Source organism: Molossus molossus, unplaced genomic scaffold, assembly GCF_014108415.1.
Source record: "Molossus molossus isolate mMolMol1 unplaced genomic scaffold, mMolMol1.p scaffold_m16_p_1, whole genome shotgun sequence".
Taxonomy (NCBI): Eukaryota; Metazoa; Chordata; class Mammalia; order Chiroptera; family Molossidae; genus Molossus; species Molossus molossus.
In genome coordinates this window covers 169240548-169260008 of record NW_023425344.1, presented here as the reverse complement: position 1 = coordinate 169260008, position 19461 = coordinate 169240548, and the positions used below count along the sequence as shown (strand labels likewise).

The 19461-nt window shown below is 34.0% G+C and overlaps 1 protein-coding gene across 1 annotated transcript in view; it reads left to right on the top strand.

The window, feature by feature from the left end:
* MIPOL1 (mirror-image polydactyly 1) overlaps nucleotides 1–19461 on the top strand; it is a 281045-nt gene that overhangs the window by 92438 nt on the left and 169146 nt on the right. The window lies entirely within an intron of this gene.

Sequence of the window (19461 nt, the reverse complement as noted above, 5' to 3'; positions counted from 1 at the left end):
GAGATGCGGAAGGTGCTGAGGACAGTGCGGTGTCAAGGAGGCAGGATCCAGGACCGCGAAACACCGAAACATCGGTAAGGCCATGCATCCGACTTCCTCCTTTGCTTTGGGGTGCTGCTGTGAGTTGTAGTCAAAAGAAAAGGTCCCTTGAAAGAAAGATTTTGAAGGTATTTTAATTAGTAGGATCAATATATTCCAGCTATTTTTTGGTATAATTGTTATATTGGTTTATGGGAGAAAAAAACGAAATGGTGGATATTTTACCACATATCGGCAAGAGAGATCCAGAAGTGGTAGAAGAGGGAACACATCAGAAGGAAAGGTATAACGAATTTAGAAACTGAAAGCTCTTTTTCTCTTTAATGTACGAAGCACAGAAATGAAGGTCAGAGAAGATAAATATAATGTCAAAATTTGAGATCCAGAAGTCTATTTAGAACATTCCTGACCTGGTTATGAATGTCTCACTTGATATTTTGTAGACCAAAGGTCACTGCGAAAAAGCAGACTAGGGATTGTAACATATACTAACAAATTCACTTGAAGAGCAAACCCCAAATCTTGGCCAATGATGTAACCATCAAAGTTAAACTTTCACATTAGCAAAGAAAAAGATAATCTAGTGTCTTCTCTATTAGTAGTATTACCTTTACTTTGTATCCCTTATCATTTGCATAGTGCCTACCATATAACAGATGCAAAGTATTGGAAGTTTGAAAAAAAGATCATCCTTGAAAAGAAAATAAATCATAACATTTAGAGTTTCATTTTTCAGGAAAAGCAGGAAGCATGTTTAACATTATTATAGTGACTGTAAAATTTTTATTAATATTTTTCCCTTGTCAATTTTTTTAATTTGCTTTTCTGTCATACAGTTATTTGCCTGTGCATGTTTTTCACCAGTCCATCTTGCTAAAATATATTGTTGATATTTGATCTATTCTAATAACTTTCATTTTCTTATTATAAAATTTTTACAACTTTAAAACTGCAGATAACTTTGGAAAGTAGAGATAAACAAGAAGAAGCAAAAATTTGCTCATAAACTCATTTTCTATACACAATACTATAAAGATTCTTTGTCTTTTTTTCAATGCATATTGTATCAATATATACTACTTGGTAACCTGCTTTTTACTACGATTTTCTACTTTGTAAGTTAGTCTTAGAATTCTATAATGTGGATATATTAAGATTTGTTTAACTCATCTGCTATTTGAGATGGTGTTTATTTTTATTTCTTTTATAGTGTGAACATTTTATAGCTAAATTTTATGTACATCCATGTTTTTTTCTTTAGGGAATAGTCCTAGAGCAGAAAAACTGGATGAAAGAATATAAACATTTAAAAATAAGTAAATATTTTTAAATTGTTTTCTTAGAAAAATTGTCACATGTAAGCATCTTTGTTCTAAAGACAGGACTTTTTAAAGGGAACTGAAGTTTTGTAGTAGCATTCTTAGAAAACTTCTTGATGGTTGTATAAACTTAGAAAACTACCTGATAGTTGGTTGTATAAACTGTTATTTGGGCAGAGAAATTCAAATTACTATTTTTTTTTTGTACATCTCTGATTTCATAAGGAAAACTTTCAGTTAACATTTTATTGGGTTATATTTATGCTACATGTTATCTTCAAAAACAAAAGTGCATGCAACAAAATAACCAGTAAACACATATGCTATGCTTACACACATATTGCAAGAGTAATGTAAAAATATCTGTAAATATCATTTACAGCAAATTATTTATCCTTAGTCCAAAGTATCAGGGCCATTAAAATAAAACTTGTATTCTCAACATAGTATATCAAAGCCTTCACTCTTTTGAAAATGACTCTGTAACTCTGCTTGTACATTTGCATACAGGTTTGTTTGACTAATTGCTACTTGACTCATCTAGCATAGTACTAAGCTCTGGGATCACAAAAGATCAGATTTTCAAACCACTTCCAAGAATTAATTTAAATATTAATGTCGATACCTTGAAAAGATTCAGGAGAAGGTGGTTTTCATTGTTACTAGTAGCTTGTTTCAGTATTATAATCCCTTGAAAGAAATTCCAAAGTTATATATTAACTCATCATTAATGTTACCCTGTTGTGGTAAAAAATTCTAATAATATTATAAATAGTTTAAAATATGTAATAAAATATACTTTTAAATTATAATTCTTGAAGATGTTCCCCCAAAAATTATAATTTAAAAGTATATTTTATTACATATTTTAAACTATTTATAATATGTAATAAAATATACTTTTAAATTATAATTTTTGGGGGAACATCTTCAAGAATTATAATTATAAATTATAGATTTTCATGAGTATTTTTTTGTTTTAGTGATCATTACACATTGAATGTTTTGGCTAATATGTTTACTTTTTAATCTGTTCACAATTGTGATTTCAGATAAAATTGACATATAAATGAAATACATAAATATGAAATCAGCAGTTTGATGAGTTTTGACAAATACTTATACCCATGTGACCACCTCTTCATAAAGATATAGAAATTTTCATAACCCAGAAAGTCTCATTTATTTCCCTTTCCTGCCAGTTTATCCCTGCTTCACCCAAATAACTTCTCTGATGTTTATAACCACAGATTTATTGTGCTTATTCTAGAACTTCATATAAGTGGAATCATACAGTGACAACAACATATTTGTGTTTTTATCCATGTAGTATAAAGTAGTTTGTTCCTTTTGTTGATATGTAATATTTCATTGTGTAATATTACATTTATTATTTTATTTTCTTGATGATGGACATTTGGAGCTGTCCAGCTTTTGTCTATTATGATTAAGACTACTACGAGAAGTCTGTCATTTTGTGGACATACATTTTCATTGTCTGGGTTAAATACCTAAGAGTGGAATTGCTGAGACATAAGGTTGGAAAGTATTTATTTTTAAAGAAATTAGCAAATTATTAGTTGAAGTTGCTGTATCATTTTGCACTCTTATCAGAAATTTATGGAAGTTTTGATTGCTTCATATACTCAGTAACAGTTGGTGGTGTCAGTATTTTTAATTGCAGTGATGTTAGTGGGTGTATAATGGTATATTATTGTGGTTATAATTTGCATCTCTTAGTGACTAAAGATGTTGAATATATTTTCATGTGCTTCTTGGCCTTTAATATTTTTTTTGGTGATGGGGGTACATCTGTTCAGGTCTTTTGCCTATCTTTTAATTGGGTGATTTAACCTTTTAATATTGATTTTAAGAGTTCTCTTCTGAAGCATATTGTCAGATATTTGTAGTTAAGAATATTTTCTCTTCATTTTCTTATTTACTTTCTTCTTTCTTTTTTTAAAAAATCCTCACTCAAGATGTTTTTTTCATTTGTCTTTAGATAGAGTGGGAGAGAGGGGGAGAGACAGACAGACAGACAGATATCGATGTGAGAGAGACACATCAACTCGTTGCCTCCCACATGACCTTAACCAGGGCCGGGGACTGAACTGCAACTGAGGTACTTGCCCTTGACTGGAATCGAACCCATGACTCTTTGGTCCACGGGCCAATGCTCTAACCATTGAGCAAAACTGGCCAGGGCCTTATTTACTTTCTTAATTATATGTGTTGATATGCAAATGTTTTCAATTTTGATGAAGTCTAATGAATCAATCTTTAATGTATTTTGTCTAAGAGATTTTTTCTCACCCCAAGATTGCAGAGATACTATCCTATGTTTTTTTCTATAAAATTTATTTTTTAAGTTTTTACTTTTAATCTCTGATTGAGTTAACTGTTGTGTATGGTGTAAGATCAAGCTTGATGTTGTTTATTTTCTTAACAGGTTAATATTTAGTTACAACACTATTTGTTGAGAATGTGGGATTGTTTATTCCCTTTGAATGGCTTTGGTGACATTTATTTTAATTACTTAGCCATACAAGTTTGTGCCTATTTATGGACATGCTGTTTTATTGTAGTGATCCCTTTGTCTGTCCTTATGTCGATGCTGCACTGCAGTGGTTGCGGTGAATTCCGATGTCCGGCACTGACAGACCTCCAACTTGGTGGTTTTTTAAGGTTGTTATAGTTACTATAGGTTCTTTGCACTTTCCTATAAGTATTAAAATCAATTTCCATTAAAAGCCTATTGGGATATGATTGATCTCTAGATCATTAGAGTGAAGGGGAATTGACATCTTAATTTTTAGTTTTTCAATCTATAATATTTCTCACAATCTTCTTAATATTAATAAATGCACCACATGGCTTAAGTTGTAAGAATCTTAAAATCATCAAATTTAATTTTCCTTCTTAGATATACTGATATATATTTTAATATTTATTTTGATTCAAATAATAAATTGTTTTTCAAAGAAATTATGAGAAATAAAAATATATTCTTCTGTGCTTATCTGTACATTTATCATTTTAGGTACTTTTTATTTCTTCATGTTGGAATGAATTTTTATTTTGTGTTATTTTCCTTAATTTGAATAACATCATTTAGCATTTTTTTCTTCCCTTTTTTCCTTCTTTCCTCTTTTTGTCACTCCCTCCTTTTTTTTTTTATTTTCTAGTACATATCTGTTGTTGTTAGTTCAGTTCTCATTTATCTGAATACATCTTCATTTCACCCTCATTTTTTAAAGACATATCCACTACATACAGATGGTTATATTATATAACCTAGATGTAAGAGATGCCCTAGGAGTCTTCCATATTCCAGATACAGTCCTTAACCACATTGTATAGTAGCAATCTAGTTTCCTTAGTAGTCAGGATCAGTTACCCTAGCCGGTTCACTAACCTCCTTTCTTACATATTGATTGATTCAGAGGCATGAGGAGTCCCAAGCAACCAGGTGACCATTTCAACTTCCAGTTCAGTAGAATTTTTGTCTCTAGGTGGAAGTTTTTTCTCTCTTTGGAACTAAGTCCACTGGATTAGCAGGACCTGTTTGTCGACATGGAAAGCAGAAGTTTTGCTGCTGGATTACTATGGGTAATAGTGAATGAAGCCACTCATATTTCTACCCCTTGATTTCTAGACCCATGAATTTTGTCTGTGGAAAAAAAGCATCACATACTATACTCTGATTCAGAGCATATGCATTGTCACGTAGAACCTTACCCTCGCTTCGAAAGGTACCGCCACCTAGTGAGCACTATAACCAAGTTTTGGAATATTATTCTACTGTTTTATCAAGTCAGGTGTATCGAGATAATGAAGAACATGGAAAGTTCAGTGAATTCCGGGATCACAGCCCATTGTCACACTTCATTTGCTATGAAGTGAGTTCCTCAATGAGAACAATGCTGTGTGGAATCCCATGGTAGTACAGGTGTTCTGTGAGTCTGTGAGCAGTTGCTTTTACCTAAGCATTGCTTTCTGGGATGGCAAATCCATATCCAAAGGAATTGTTTATTTCAGAACAGTAAAGAGCAGTTTCAGTAAAAAAGTGAAGGAAAGAATGTTGTGATGCAAGAGTCGAGGTTCAGAGTTAAGAATGAAAGAGAACTAAGAACAAGATACTGGTTGTGGGTATTTGAAGGTAAATTTTATTAGAATAAATGAGTCAAGAAATTATGACAAAGTCTTGCCTTTGTTTAGAATGTTGGAAAAATATTTTCTTTTACAATGTAGGAAAGTGACCTTGGTGGTTAGATCACAGTGGCACAGATAGAAGCAAGTCATCCAGATCAGTGCTTCTCAAACTGTCTGGGTGAAGGACCAGTTCTTTAAAAACAGTTTCTCAGTGTGCTATGGACCACAGCTTTTATTACATATAAAAACAAATGACCAAAAATGAAATGGAAAAGTATATAAACATACAAAATTCAAGCATACATTTTTGTTGTTGTTCTTGGGTTGAACAGCCTTAAATTTACTCTGTGAAATCCCTCTAAAATGTTTAATCACTTTCTCTGCATTTTAGTACTAGCTTCTTTGCAGTATCACTTTCGGAGCAGTACCAGTCCCTGGACCACACACTCTAAATGCATGAGAGAAACTTGAAAAGTGAAAGGGTTGTTTAATGAAGGATTAGTGGGCTGGAAATGGCAGTTGGGAACCAGGACAATGCAAGTTCTTATTCCTACCTCTGAAGAAGCAGCATGTGAAAGAGGAGTTATTCTCTCCTAGAGAGGGTTCAGAGAGAAGTGTCACTGGAAGTGAAGTGTTGTGTTTTGTTTTTATTGAGCTCATAAATAAAGGGTATTAAGCTTAAGAATATATGAAACTATCTTAGCAATGAAAAAGTGCTTCCAAAGACCACAGATAACAAAAGTACAAGGAAGGTAGGTAAGAGAAACAGCTAAGCCAGAAGAAAATTAGTTTTAGATGACTTGAGGGCAGCTGAATATGATGTAAACTGTTTTTCACTGAGATCGCTCTTAAATTAATCACTGCTGAGTGTTTTGGATGATGTTCCTGGCCTTGCATATAAACATCAATAAAAACAATTTCAACAACATTAAAAATTTTTTTAAAGTGTAATTGATTACCTTTTTTGAAAAACTAGGAAGTGTCCGAGAACTGTACCAAGTTTGCAAAGCTTTTGTTACAAGTAGTCAACAAATCAGTCCACAAGTATTTACTTGTTTTCCTTGGAAAACGCTAGTTATATTTACATATTCAAAGATAGAGTCTTAGTTCTGAGAGAGAATGGCTTTTATATAATATTCAACTTGTTGATACTTCAATTTGTCATACAGTTCTTTCGTTTTTCTCCTGTTGTAATCTTAGAAGTTGGAGTGGCTTCTGTTAGGATTTAACAGTGTTTGGGCAATACTCATTATACAACAAGAAAATTAAGAATGAGCACTTAAGCAACTGACAGCTCTATTGAGACTACATTTATAATAGCAAACAAACAAAGTTTGCAAACCAAGAGGAGGTATCTGTGATTCCAGGAATACACGAGCTGAAAAACAGCTTAATAAACTATTAAACTGTGGCCAGCATCCAGTGAGTGCTAATGCCATTTCCTGAACTCTGCTTTGTGTGTTTTTACAATAGCACAAGAAGCATCTCTATCCTTTTGTGCAATAACTGCCAACTTAACATTTAGGTTATACTGTTGTTTGTTTATGGATTTTTAGAAAATCCATTGACGTTTACTTAGGAACCAACTCATTACAATGGTATTATTTACTGAATTTTGTTTTCCTGACCATTGGCTAACTACACGGTTCAGCATTACAAGGCTATAACTGTACAAAAAGGACAAAAATAACACACCTTAGTAGGGACATAAGCCAGAAGAACAAATTCATCATCTTAGAAGTAAATGCCTTGCAGCACTGAAGTGATTGTACAAAACGAACAAGCTATATTAGACCTCTACATGTGGTACTTATAATTATCTTTACTTTATTTCAATTAAAAAATATAGTTATACATCTTAATTACTTTTTGGTCGTTCATATTAAACTACAGAGATGCACTACTTTTCTGATATAATTCCTATAAAAAATTCAAAACAGTTCCAGAATTTTTATTATTGAAACTGAAGAGGAAGTGTTGTTAATGAAGTGTAACTTTTAATTAAACTATTTGAATTGTAATCTCAAATTTATTTAAGACTTCAGATGACCACCTTAAACATCTAGAAACTACCAAGTATTATTAAATTCCATACAAACATATTTCTAATTCAAATTTGATTTATTGAGTATAATTATGAATCCATATAGTTAATAATTGTTAATATAACCAACAAATCGTACATTAGATGTGAGATATAATAGCCTCAGTTTTTAGATTGCCATTTTTTTCTTGTTAGACCTAAGGCTACCCCAGCAGATGGAGATCCTGAGGGGCTGTGGGTAGGTGGAAGGGATGCCTCTTCTCAGGACAGCAAATACTGCTGAAATCAAGGGACTATGTGGCTTTTTTTTCCCCTCCATTATTTTGACAACCTATTTAGATTAATTCCTTGGATTTATCATCCTACCCTTTACCCCCAGAACAAGGTGCCATAATACACTGCTAGTTAGCATACATAGGCAGAGAATTAGGAGGCTATGAAAGGGAGACGAGGAGCCGGTAGGTTGAACGAACGATTGATAAGTTAGTTTTGACTGACCAACACTTCAGGCAAGTGTTAGTGGCATTTAAAGGGTTAAAATGGAGTGGACATCTGGCATATATTGAATTTTTAAATCTCTTTTAGTTCCTTATGTTATTACCAGCTCAACTGTTAGGAATTATTTCTAACTGTATTCTAATTAAAGGTCAGAAAAGGTGATTTTATAACTCTCCACATTGTTATTCAGTTACCACATTAGTAGTGTCTAGTTATTAGATGCTAAGTAAATAAAGACTATTGCTAATTTACTTTTAACTTGCCCACAATTTACTAATTGTTATCATTTACATATTATAAACCCTGGGGAGAAATTTTACTATTATGGAAGTGTTTAGGAATTTGTGTACTTAATTTAATTTTCTGTTATCTGTTCTAGAAAATCACCAACTTTACAGATTCTAGGAAAAGTTTTCATTGGGTGTTCAGTTTAAAACCAATGAAAATATTAGTTTCTGTACTGCAGGAACCTTTTCCTAAATAGGAGAAATAGTTTTTGGTCCCTTGAAAAAACAATAGAGGCTCTTGCCATGGCAGAGTAATTACCAACCTTACCACTCCCTCAAAAAAAATTATAGAAATGGGAACAATGCATGAGCAACAGGCTGCACAGGAATGCACAGAGGTGAGCTGGATGATTCCCCGGCGTTATGCCTGGAGGCACTCTTGCTGACTCAGGAAAGTAGAGTCCAGGCCCAACAGTGGTTTTGCTGCACTAAAGATGAAGAAAGTTAAGTCTAGGTATTTGAAGCAGCTGGAATTTGCAGATGATATTACACGAGAGGGAACTGTATGTATACGTTTGGAGGGGGCGGAAGGGGAACTCCACGTATGTCTGTGCTAATTCAGTCCTTGCCGAGAGGTCCCCTATGTATGCACGTGCTTTCATGCATGTGGTGTCGATGCACTGCCACAGTCTAAAGTTAAATGAGAAGTTGACGTTCTGGTCTAACCAGAGTGGAAAAACCTTGCTGAGCACCTTGGGCCTTCATTTGATTCCTCCTCAGGGTAAGGACTATGCCCGGATGCAGTGCTGTTTTAATAGAACATTCTACAATAATGGAACTGTTTTCAGCATTGTTCAATTTAGTAGCCATGCACTGTGGCATCTGAAATTAAAATGACTGACAACAGCAATTGTTGGTGAGATGTGTACAATTTAAAACAAAGATCTATTGCTAATGGAAATGTAAAATGGTACAACCAGTTTTGAAAACTGCTTGGCAGTTTCTTATACAGTGGGAAAATATATGTTCTCACCTAGCAATTTCATTTGTAGGTATTTATCCAAGGAAAACAAAAACATGTATGCTGTTAAGACTTTTGGATAAATGTTTATAGGACATTTCATAATATCCAAGTACTGAAAACAACTCTTACACTTCACTAACAGGAAAACAGACAAATTATATTAAATTTATACAATGTACAATGTATTATTTTGCATGAAAAGAATGCACTAGTGCACACAGAAACATAGGTGAATCTCTAATGCATACGTTATTGAAGGAAGTCAGACAAAAGATTACAGACTTAAAGGCTTTATTGCTTTTATAAAGTAAAGGAACAGGCAAAATAATCCATGGCATTACAAAGCAGAACAATAGTAGTGACGTCTATGGGTGCAAACTGGCTGGAAGAGGGGGTACCAAGACCTTTCTGGAGTGATAGAAATATTCTATATCATGATCAGGGGCATTACCCAAATACATAAATGTGTCAAAAATCAATCAATTGGCCCTGGCCAGTGTGGCTCAGTTGATTGGAACATCATTCCAGGATAAACCAAAGGGGTGGGTTCAATTCCTGGCCAGGGCACATACCTAGGTTGCAGGTTCTATCCCTCATTGGGGTGCATATGGGAGGCAATCAATGCCTCTCTCTCTCTCTCTCTCTCTCTCTCTCTCTCTCTCTCTCTCTCTTCCTCCCTCCCTCCCCTACCCTCTCTCTCCCCTGCCTCCTTTCCTCCCTCTCTTCCTCTCTCTAAAAATCAATAAAAAATCAATAAATATCAATTGTATAATCAATCTTCATTTCACTCTATATAAATTTCACCTAAAATAAAACTTCTACAAAACAATGGTTTGGCTTATGAGGTATTTTTTTTAAGTTTCCCATTTATCTGGGTACATTTTTTTCTCTACTCACATCTTTCCTCTCATTCGGGGCCCTGTTTTTCCTATCTGAAATCTTGGTGTCTTACTACTTTTTCCTTCATTGTTATGGTTCCGCTTGTATTACCACATTGCTACCGTATCTCAAACGTTTAGATGTTTACACTTATTGACTCATTTGGGAGTCAATTAAAAAGCACGTCATTAAATAGTCCTTGTTTACATTTATATATTTTTATCTCAGAAAATATAACTTATTTTACATATTTCTATATTTTAGAAATTCCTTATTTTCATATAATTTTATCAGATTTTATGATCTAATAATGCTTTATTTATGCTTATAAGTTAATGATTGCCTGAATATTGTTTAATGGCATATGCCTTTAATCTTAGAAGGAAATGAATATGGAAAAAATAACATTTCTGTAAACCAAATTTACATCATTTATTTAACAAATGTGCATTAGATAGCTTCAATGAACCAGGTTGTTGGTTTGGCCCTGGGATCAGAATAGATGTGAGGGAGAATGCCGAGCGGATGGTTGCTATGAGAACATACAAGAGGAAGGGTAGTGAATCCGTAGAAGCAAGGAGGACATAGTATTCCTGAGGAGGGCTTCCCAGTGAGGTCTGGTGCTATGTAGATAAATCAGATATAAAGGCAAGAAAGTTGTATTGAATGTTTATATTTTGAAAACTGTGACTAATTTAACATGTCTGCAGTAGAGAAAAGTGTGCAATTCAGGAGGAATGGAAAATATGTAGTGGATCTGACTGGTTCATGAAATGCCACTATCATTCTTCAAAATTTGTTTTTAATTCTGCAACCTGTGGAAGAGCCACTAAAGGAAATTAGAGAAGGTAGGTAGGAATTAGTGTGGTCAGAGTTGTATTTTAGACATAGCTATATGGAATATTTATTAGCTCTGAGATGAACCCTCAAACCATGTGTACACACACATATACACATATTTTTAAAAATTCAGTGGGTTTAGTATATTACATTATTAATTGTTTTTAACTTATTAAATGTGCTGGGGTGAGCCTGGCCAGTGTGGCTCAGTTGGTTGAGCATTGTTCTATACACTGCAAGGTCACAAGTTTGATTCCTGGTCAGGGCACCTGCGCAGGTTGTGGGCTTGATACCCTGTCGAGGGTGTGTGCAGGAGGCAGCCTATCCATGTTTCTCTCTCTCTCTCTCCCCCTCCCCCTCTGTCTCTAAAATCAATAAAAAACATTATAAAATTTTATTGGGGTGACATTTATAAAATTATATAGGTTTCAAGTGTACAGTTCTATACTACATCATATGTATATTGCATTGTGTTCACCAACCAAAGTCAAATCTCCTTCCATCACCACATATTTGACCCCCTTTACTCTTTATTACCCCCACCCTCCTTTCCCTCTGGTAACCATCATAACTCTTATCTATGTCTATAAATTTTTATTTGTTCTTGTTTGCTCCTCTGTTGCTTTTATTTTTATATCCCATATATGAGTGAAATCTTATGGTTCTTGACTTTTTCTGTCTTATTTTGCTTAGCATGATATTCTCAGGATCCATCCATGTGGTTGCAAATGGCAGTATTCATCTTTTCTTATGGCTAAGTAATATTCCATTGTATATATGTACCACATCTTCTTTATCCAGTCATCTACTGAAGTACACTAAGTTGTTTCCATGTATTGGCCATTGTGAATAATACTGCAGTGAACATAGGGGTGCATATATCTTTGTGAATACATGTTTTTGAGTTTTTTGGTAGATACCCAGAAGGGAGGTTGCTGGGTCATATGGTAACTCTTCTTAATTTTTTGAAGTACCTTTACATTGCTTTCCATAGTAGTTTTACCAATTTACATTCCCACCAGTGGTGTGCGAGGGTTGCTTTTTCTCCACAATCTCTCCCATACTTGTTATTACTTGTCTTGTTGATAACAGCCATTCTAACAGGTGTGAGGTGGTATCTCATTGTAGTTTTGATTTGCATTTCTCTAATAGCTAGTGATGTTGAGCTATTTTTGATACATCTGTTGACCATTCATATGTCTTCTTGAAAAAGTGTTCAGTCCTCTGTCCATTTTTAACTGGATTGTTTGTTTTTGTTGTTGAGTTGTACAAGGTCTTTATATATTCTAGATATTAACCTCTAATCAGAGGTGTTGTTTGAAAATATCTTCTATTCAGTTGGTTACCCTTTTATTTTGGTGATGGTTTTTTGCTTTTTGTTTTTTTGCTGTGCAGAAGCTTTTTAGTTTGATACAGTCCTATTCATTTATTTTTGCTTTTACTTCCCTTGCCTTTGAGGCCAAATTCATAAAATCCTCTCTAAGAGCAAGGTCCATAAGTTTAGTATGTATGTTTTTTCTATGTAATTTATTGTTTTGGGTTTTATATTTAGATCTTTGATCCATTTTGAGTTAACTGTTATGTATGGTGACAAATAGAAGTCTAGTTTGATTCTATTTGAAACTGCCCTGGTAATTTTGATTTGCAGCCAGCTTTGGGAACTGTTAGAATAGAGAGTAGTGTGGAAGGACTTGAGACTAAAGGCATGCCACTTCCCAGTTAATGAGAAACTTAGAGGTCAAATGAAAAGTATGACAGTGGGGATACAGAATAAACATCTTGAAGGAATAGGAGGACTTGGTCCGATTTTAAGATAAAGATAAGCACAAGTTTAGGATGATTTTCAGGTTTAACAGGGATGATTGATTAAATGCCATTTATACACAGGGAATACAGTAAACCATATACTTACTATCACCTATGATTTAGGTACCTTGCTTGCTGTTTATCAGTGAACAAACACACTTGGCTCTACCTTCTTGGAGTTTACAGTTTATACAACCTCTCAGCAAAGTGAGGATAGACGGATCATACCCCAAAGTAATAAAGGCCACATATCACAAACCTACAGCCTACTTCATACTCAGTGGGCAAAAACTAAAAGCATAAGACCAGGAACAAGACAGGATGTCCACTTTCACCACTCTTATTCAACATAGTAATGGAAGTCATAGCCACAATGATCAGACAAGAAGAAATAAAAGCCATCCAAATTGGAAAGGAGGAAGTAAAACTGTCATTCTTCACAGATACCATGATATTATTCATAGAACACCCTAAAGACTCCAACAAAAATACTAGATTTAAGGAATTTGGAAAAGTAGCAGGGTACAAAATTAACATCCAGAAATCAAGGGCATTTTATGCACCATTAATGAACTCTCAGAAAGAGAATTTAAAAAACAATTCCACTTACCATTGTAACAATAACAATAAGGTACCTAGGAATAAACTTAACCAAGGAGGTTAAAAACCTGTACTGAGAAAACAATAGGACACTGAAGAAAGAAATGGATAAGACCTGGAAAGTATCATCCTAAGCGAAACAAGCCAAACAGAGAAAGACAAGTATCATATGATCTCACTTATCTGTGGAATATAATGAACATAACAGTCTGAAGAATGGGGTCGTCCCAGAGACGTGGAAGTGGGGTACAGACTGACAATCCCCAGAAGAGGGGGTGGTGGGGGAGAGATAAACTACAGAACTTATACGCATGTATGCATGAACAATGGACATGGACAACAAAGCTGGGGACAGGGCGGGGAGGGAGAGGGAGGGGGGATCAGTGGGGGAAAAAAGAGAAACATCTATAACAAAAATAATTAACTAATAAAAAAAAGAAATGGAGGAAGATACAAATAAGTATAAGCATACATTGTGTTCAGATATTGGAAGAATTAACATAATTATAATGTCTGTACTACCCAAGTCAATCAAAAAATTCAACACAATCCCTATTAAAATACCAATGGCATATTTCACAGATCTAGAACAAATATTCCAAAATTTATGTGGAATCAAAAAAGACTGCGAATAGCCTCAGCAGTCTTGTGAAAGCAGAACAAGATTGGAGGAATCAAAATACCAGATATCAAACTATGCTACAAAGCCATTGTAGTCAAAACATCCTGGTACTGGCAAAAGACCAGGCGTCTATATGGAACAGAACAGAGACCTCAGAATTCAACCCACGCCACTGTGGTCAATTAATATTTGTGCATACAATGGAGTAAACGCTGTCTCTTCAATTTGTTGTTAAAATTGGACAGGTGTATGCAAAAAATAAAATAAAATTAGACCACCAACTTACATCATACAGAAGAATAAACTCAAAATGGTTTAAAGACTTAAATGTAAGTTGTGAAAACAAAAATGCTAGGAGAAATATAGGCTGTAAAATCACAGACATCTCATGTCACTGTATTTTTCCTGATTTCCTAAGGCAAGGAAAAAATAAAGTGTACTACATCAAACTAAAAAGCTTCTGCACAACAAAAGAGACCAGCAATAAAATTAAAAGGGAACCTACTGTACGGGAATATATATTTGCCAGTGATACACATATGATAAGGTGTTAATTTCCAAAATATATAAAGAACTTATACAACTCAACACCAAGAAGCAAACAATCCAGTTGAAAAATGGACAAAGGACTTGAATAGACACTTCTCCAAAGAGAACATATAAATGGCCAATAGACATAAAATGATGCTCAACATCACTAATCATCTGAGAGATGTAAATTAAAACAACAGTGAGGTATCACCTAACACCTGCCAGAATGGCTACCGTAAATAAAAACAAGTGCTTGAAAGGATTGGAGAAAAGGGAACCTTTGTGCACTGCTATTTGACCCAGAGATTCCACTTCTGATTATATATCCTAAGAATCTCAAAACATCAATTAGAAAAACTATATGCAGTAGTCCCTCGCCACTTCGCACTTCGACTTTCACGGCTTCACTGATTAACTGAGATAAACGAGGGCCAACTGTGCACCCCCATGTTCATAGCAGCTTTATTTTAAATAGCTAAGATCTGGAAACAACCCAAGTGTCCATCAGTAGATGAATGGATAAAAAAAGTGGTGGTACATCTACACAATTGAATATTATGTGACTATAAAAAAGGATCTCTTACTTTTGCGACAGCATGGATGCACCTGGAGATTATTATGCTAAATGAAATAAGCCAATCAGATAAAGACAAATATCACATGATCTCACTTATATGTGGAATCTAATGAACAAAATATACTGACTAACAAAATAGGTCCAGAGTCATGGATACATGGAACAGACTGACAGATATGAGAGGCGAGTGGGCTGTGGGGAACTAGAAGAGATTAATCAAAAAATATATATTCATCTATGCATAGCCCATGGACACAGACAATAGTGTGGTGAAGACCTGGGATGGGGTGGGGACTGAGTGGACATGGGCAAATGGGTGGAAAATGGGTGATATCTGTAATACTGTCAACAAGAAAAATAAGTAAAAAATTAATAACTTAGCCCTGGCCGGTTTGGCTCAACGGTTGGAGCGTCAGCCTGCAGTCCAGAGAGACCCAGGTTAGGTTCCCATTAAGGGCACGTACCTCGGTTGCAGTTTGTCTCCAGCCCGGGATGGGTCATGTGGGTGGCAACCACTCAGTGTGTCCCTTTCATGTCGATGTTTCTCTCTCTCTCTTCCTCTCTCTCCCATTCTATCTGAACAAAAAATGGAAAAATGTCCTCAGGTGAGGATAAAAATAAATAAATAAATAACTTAAAGATAAAATGGAATAACAGTTAACTAATAGGATCCACATGAAGATTTACTGACTTAATGCTTGTAAAGTGTTTAGAGCAGGGCCTGGCACATACTAATTTCTCACTCAGAGTTGATTGACTTATTAATGATGTGTGTTAACCTTTATGAAATAAAGACTCAAACCACAATTTTAAATGAAAGCTTTTTATGAATACAACTAACATAACAATCTTAAACAGCATTACAGAAATGCTATTTTAATACAATAATATACTAAATAAATACCTATATACATGTTTATCTTTTTAAATGATTATCATGTTTACTGATCCTTTTGATTGTGATTTAAAATTTCTTTAAATTAATCTAAGTGAATAATATGTTTAAAATGAATATAAAATACTGTATTTGTTATTAAACCCCCAGTTATTTACTTTTATAGGTGTTTTTGAAATATTTTTATGTAATTAAGGTATATATGTATACATATGTAGAAACATGTTATTGCCTGGTATGTTGCCTTGTGGGTGCTGGTGTATTGCCTAGTGGATTGATACTCAATGAAAATTTACTGAATAATTATGTTTTATACGCATATACTCTCACAGTAGCTGCATCATATGTGGTTTCAGAGACTCATTCACATTAATTATTTTCTTCTTTAATCTTTGGTATTTTTAAACCTCTGAGTATTATATAAATATTCACTTAAACTAAGTTGTTCATATTTTGCCAGGGCTCTGAAGAAAAAAATTATCTTTTTGACCTGAAATATCTTTATTCCAAGTTATTATAATGCGAGAAAAGCATTCTAGTCATTGTTTTTAAATCTAAAATAAAGTGATTTTTAAAAATATAAGGAAAGAGAAATAAAAACTTATTCATACAAATCCTAAGTACTTCCAAACATCTGCAGTTCAAAGTACATCATTCACATTGACACCAAAGTTTGTTTCTGTTTTGACTGGAAGAGTCTGGTATTATTTTTTTGTCTGCAAAGGAAAGAGTTGTATAGCATCCAAATGGGAAGATGTTTGATTGTGGTACAATCAAAATGATTTGTGACTGAAAGCAGATTGTAGAGGAGGAGAAACAGCAGCTGTTAAAAACTTAAATATTAGAGAACTTTTTGTTAAAAGCTTAAGGTATTTTATCTGTTTTAAAGTAAAACAGAATCTTGATGTCTTATCTGCTTGATATAATTTTTCAGAATTCACAATGAGTAAAAGGAAATCACTCGTGAAAATAGATTTTATAGTAAATATGGGCCAAATTTCTTTAATAAAAATTTTTCATTGATCTTTTTTTTTTTTGATATGTTTAGTTGTCATGTTGTAGAATTAGTTTTGTTTGTTTACAGAGGCAAATGTAATTTTATTTTCGTCACTCAGCTTGGAGCACAGAGTCATGAACCCGTGATGTTTTTACCCTGCTACAACTATCCATATATTTTTTATCTATATTGCCCCACTCATTTACTCCTCATATTATTTTGTAGGAAACCCCAGACAAAATATCCATTTTTTATATGTAACCTCTATTGTATATTCCTAAAAGATAGGGACTATTATTTAAAACATAACCACAATACCGTTATCACCCAAAAAATATGAACAGTAATTCTTTACTATTTGTGAAACATTGAATTGGTTTTCAAATTCAAATGATCTCTTAAATGTCACATATTTTCCTCTTCATTTTCAATCTGTATGTAAATAAGAATCATATATTGCAAATGATTGAATTGACTATTAACACTTTTTAGATTTTCCTTCTATCTCTTTTTTCTTTTGGAATTTATTTTTTAAACAGTCAATTTTCTTTTAGGATTCCCGTTTATTAGTTGCATCTCTGTAGTTTCATTTAATATATTTCTGTCTTCTCTCTTCTCCTATAAAGATGGCATTTTAATCTAGAGGCTTGATCAGATTTAGATTTGTTTTTATTAGCAAGACTACAGGTAGTTTTGTGTTGTTTCATCTGGAAACACATGTTAAGTTGTGAAAGAACTATGTTATTAGCAGATCTCAGTGTCTAGCTCCCTTAGTATATTAATGATTTCAAAATTGTGGTATTCTAACATTCCCTTTCTCTTTACTGCCTTGAATATTTTTATAGTTATCTTCTTATCTATTGCTTGATTACCTAGTGGTAAAGTTCATATAAGAAAGAGCAGATAAATGCTCGGCTTACTACATGTTTAATTCACTCATGTTGACAATTCACCCATCAATGACAGTTTTTTACAAATTTTATTGTCATTATAAACTCAATAAATTAAACATATTTCATATGTCAGTATATTGCAGTTACTATACTTATTGATGCTCAAAATGTCTTATCTTTAGGTAGTGGGGAGCTTTCCAAGTTGGCCCCTGAGTCCTTTTTGAGTCTCTTTGATAGTGCCTCAGTTTTGATAGTTAATACAGATTTCTCACAAGACCTGGAGTCAGCCATATATCCATGGAATTCCTTTATTTTTAATCAGAAATGGTACTTGGAATCCACAGTTTAAGTACTGGGGTGCTCATTGCTGCAGTTTGGTATTGTTCCTAGCCTTTTTCATGGGTAAAACTAGGAAATACACACACACACACACACACACACACACACATACACACAACACACACACATTTTTTAAAGATAAAATTTTTTGGATCTTCCTACTGATGCTTCTAATTAAAATTCTGAATTAAAGGAATTTTACTTAACTTGTTCATTTTTCATCTGAATCTTTTGCATCTTGTAGTGAGAATCCTAGGTCTCAAGGACACCATGACAATAATATAACATAGCAATCACTTAAGTTCAAATTGAGTATTAAAATGTTTAAAATATAAGATATATAAGAAAGCTCCTAGGTCAAATTCATGCATTAGAACTCTTCAGAATATTACTATTTGGCAGAATATGAACAATGATGATATTGTGTTTTTTTTTTTTTTTTATCCTCACCCGAGGATATTTTTCCATTTTTTGTACAGATAAAGTGGGAGGGAGAGAGAGGAAGGGAGAGAGAGTGAGAAACATCGACGTGAAGGGACACATCGAGTGGCTGCCACCCGCACAACCAACCAGGGCCGGGGACAAACTGCAACCGAAGTACGTGCCCTTAGCGGGAACCGAACCCGGGTCTCTCCGGACCGCATGCCGATGCTCTAACCGCTGAGCCAAACTGGCCAGGGCAATATATTGTGTTATTTTAATTATGTCATTTCAAAAGGAAACCATCTAAAACCAGTATATATTACTTGATTTAGGGACATCTTCTCTAGTATTTGTCTTGTTTCTTTTCATTCATTAAAGTAGGAGGGATCATTACACATCTGAAAGTATAGCTCTTTAGGACACTTGATACTTTGGTCCCTGGGCCTTGTCTTCCCTCCCTCTTATACTACATGACTCTGGAAACTGAGCCCAAGTATGCAGTGTAGCTACATCCCTCAGTGCAAACATTGTTCTATTGCTCTTAAGCTTTACTTATCCCTTTGGTTACAGTATTTTTAAAAATTGGCCTGGGAGTGCCTTCTCCTTTCTTTTCAGAAAGAACGAAAGAGCATCAAATGAAGAAATAATATAGGGTTAATCAATCTAAAGAAGTCTTAAATATAGTTAAAGATAAATCCCAAAGTGTATTTGACAAGAGTATTTATTAATGTTTCTATTCAGTTCAAAGTTATTGTT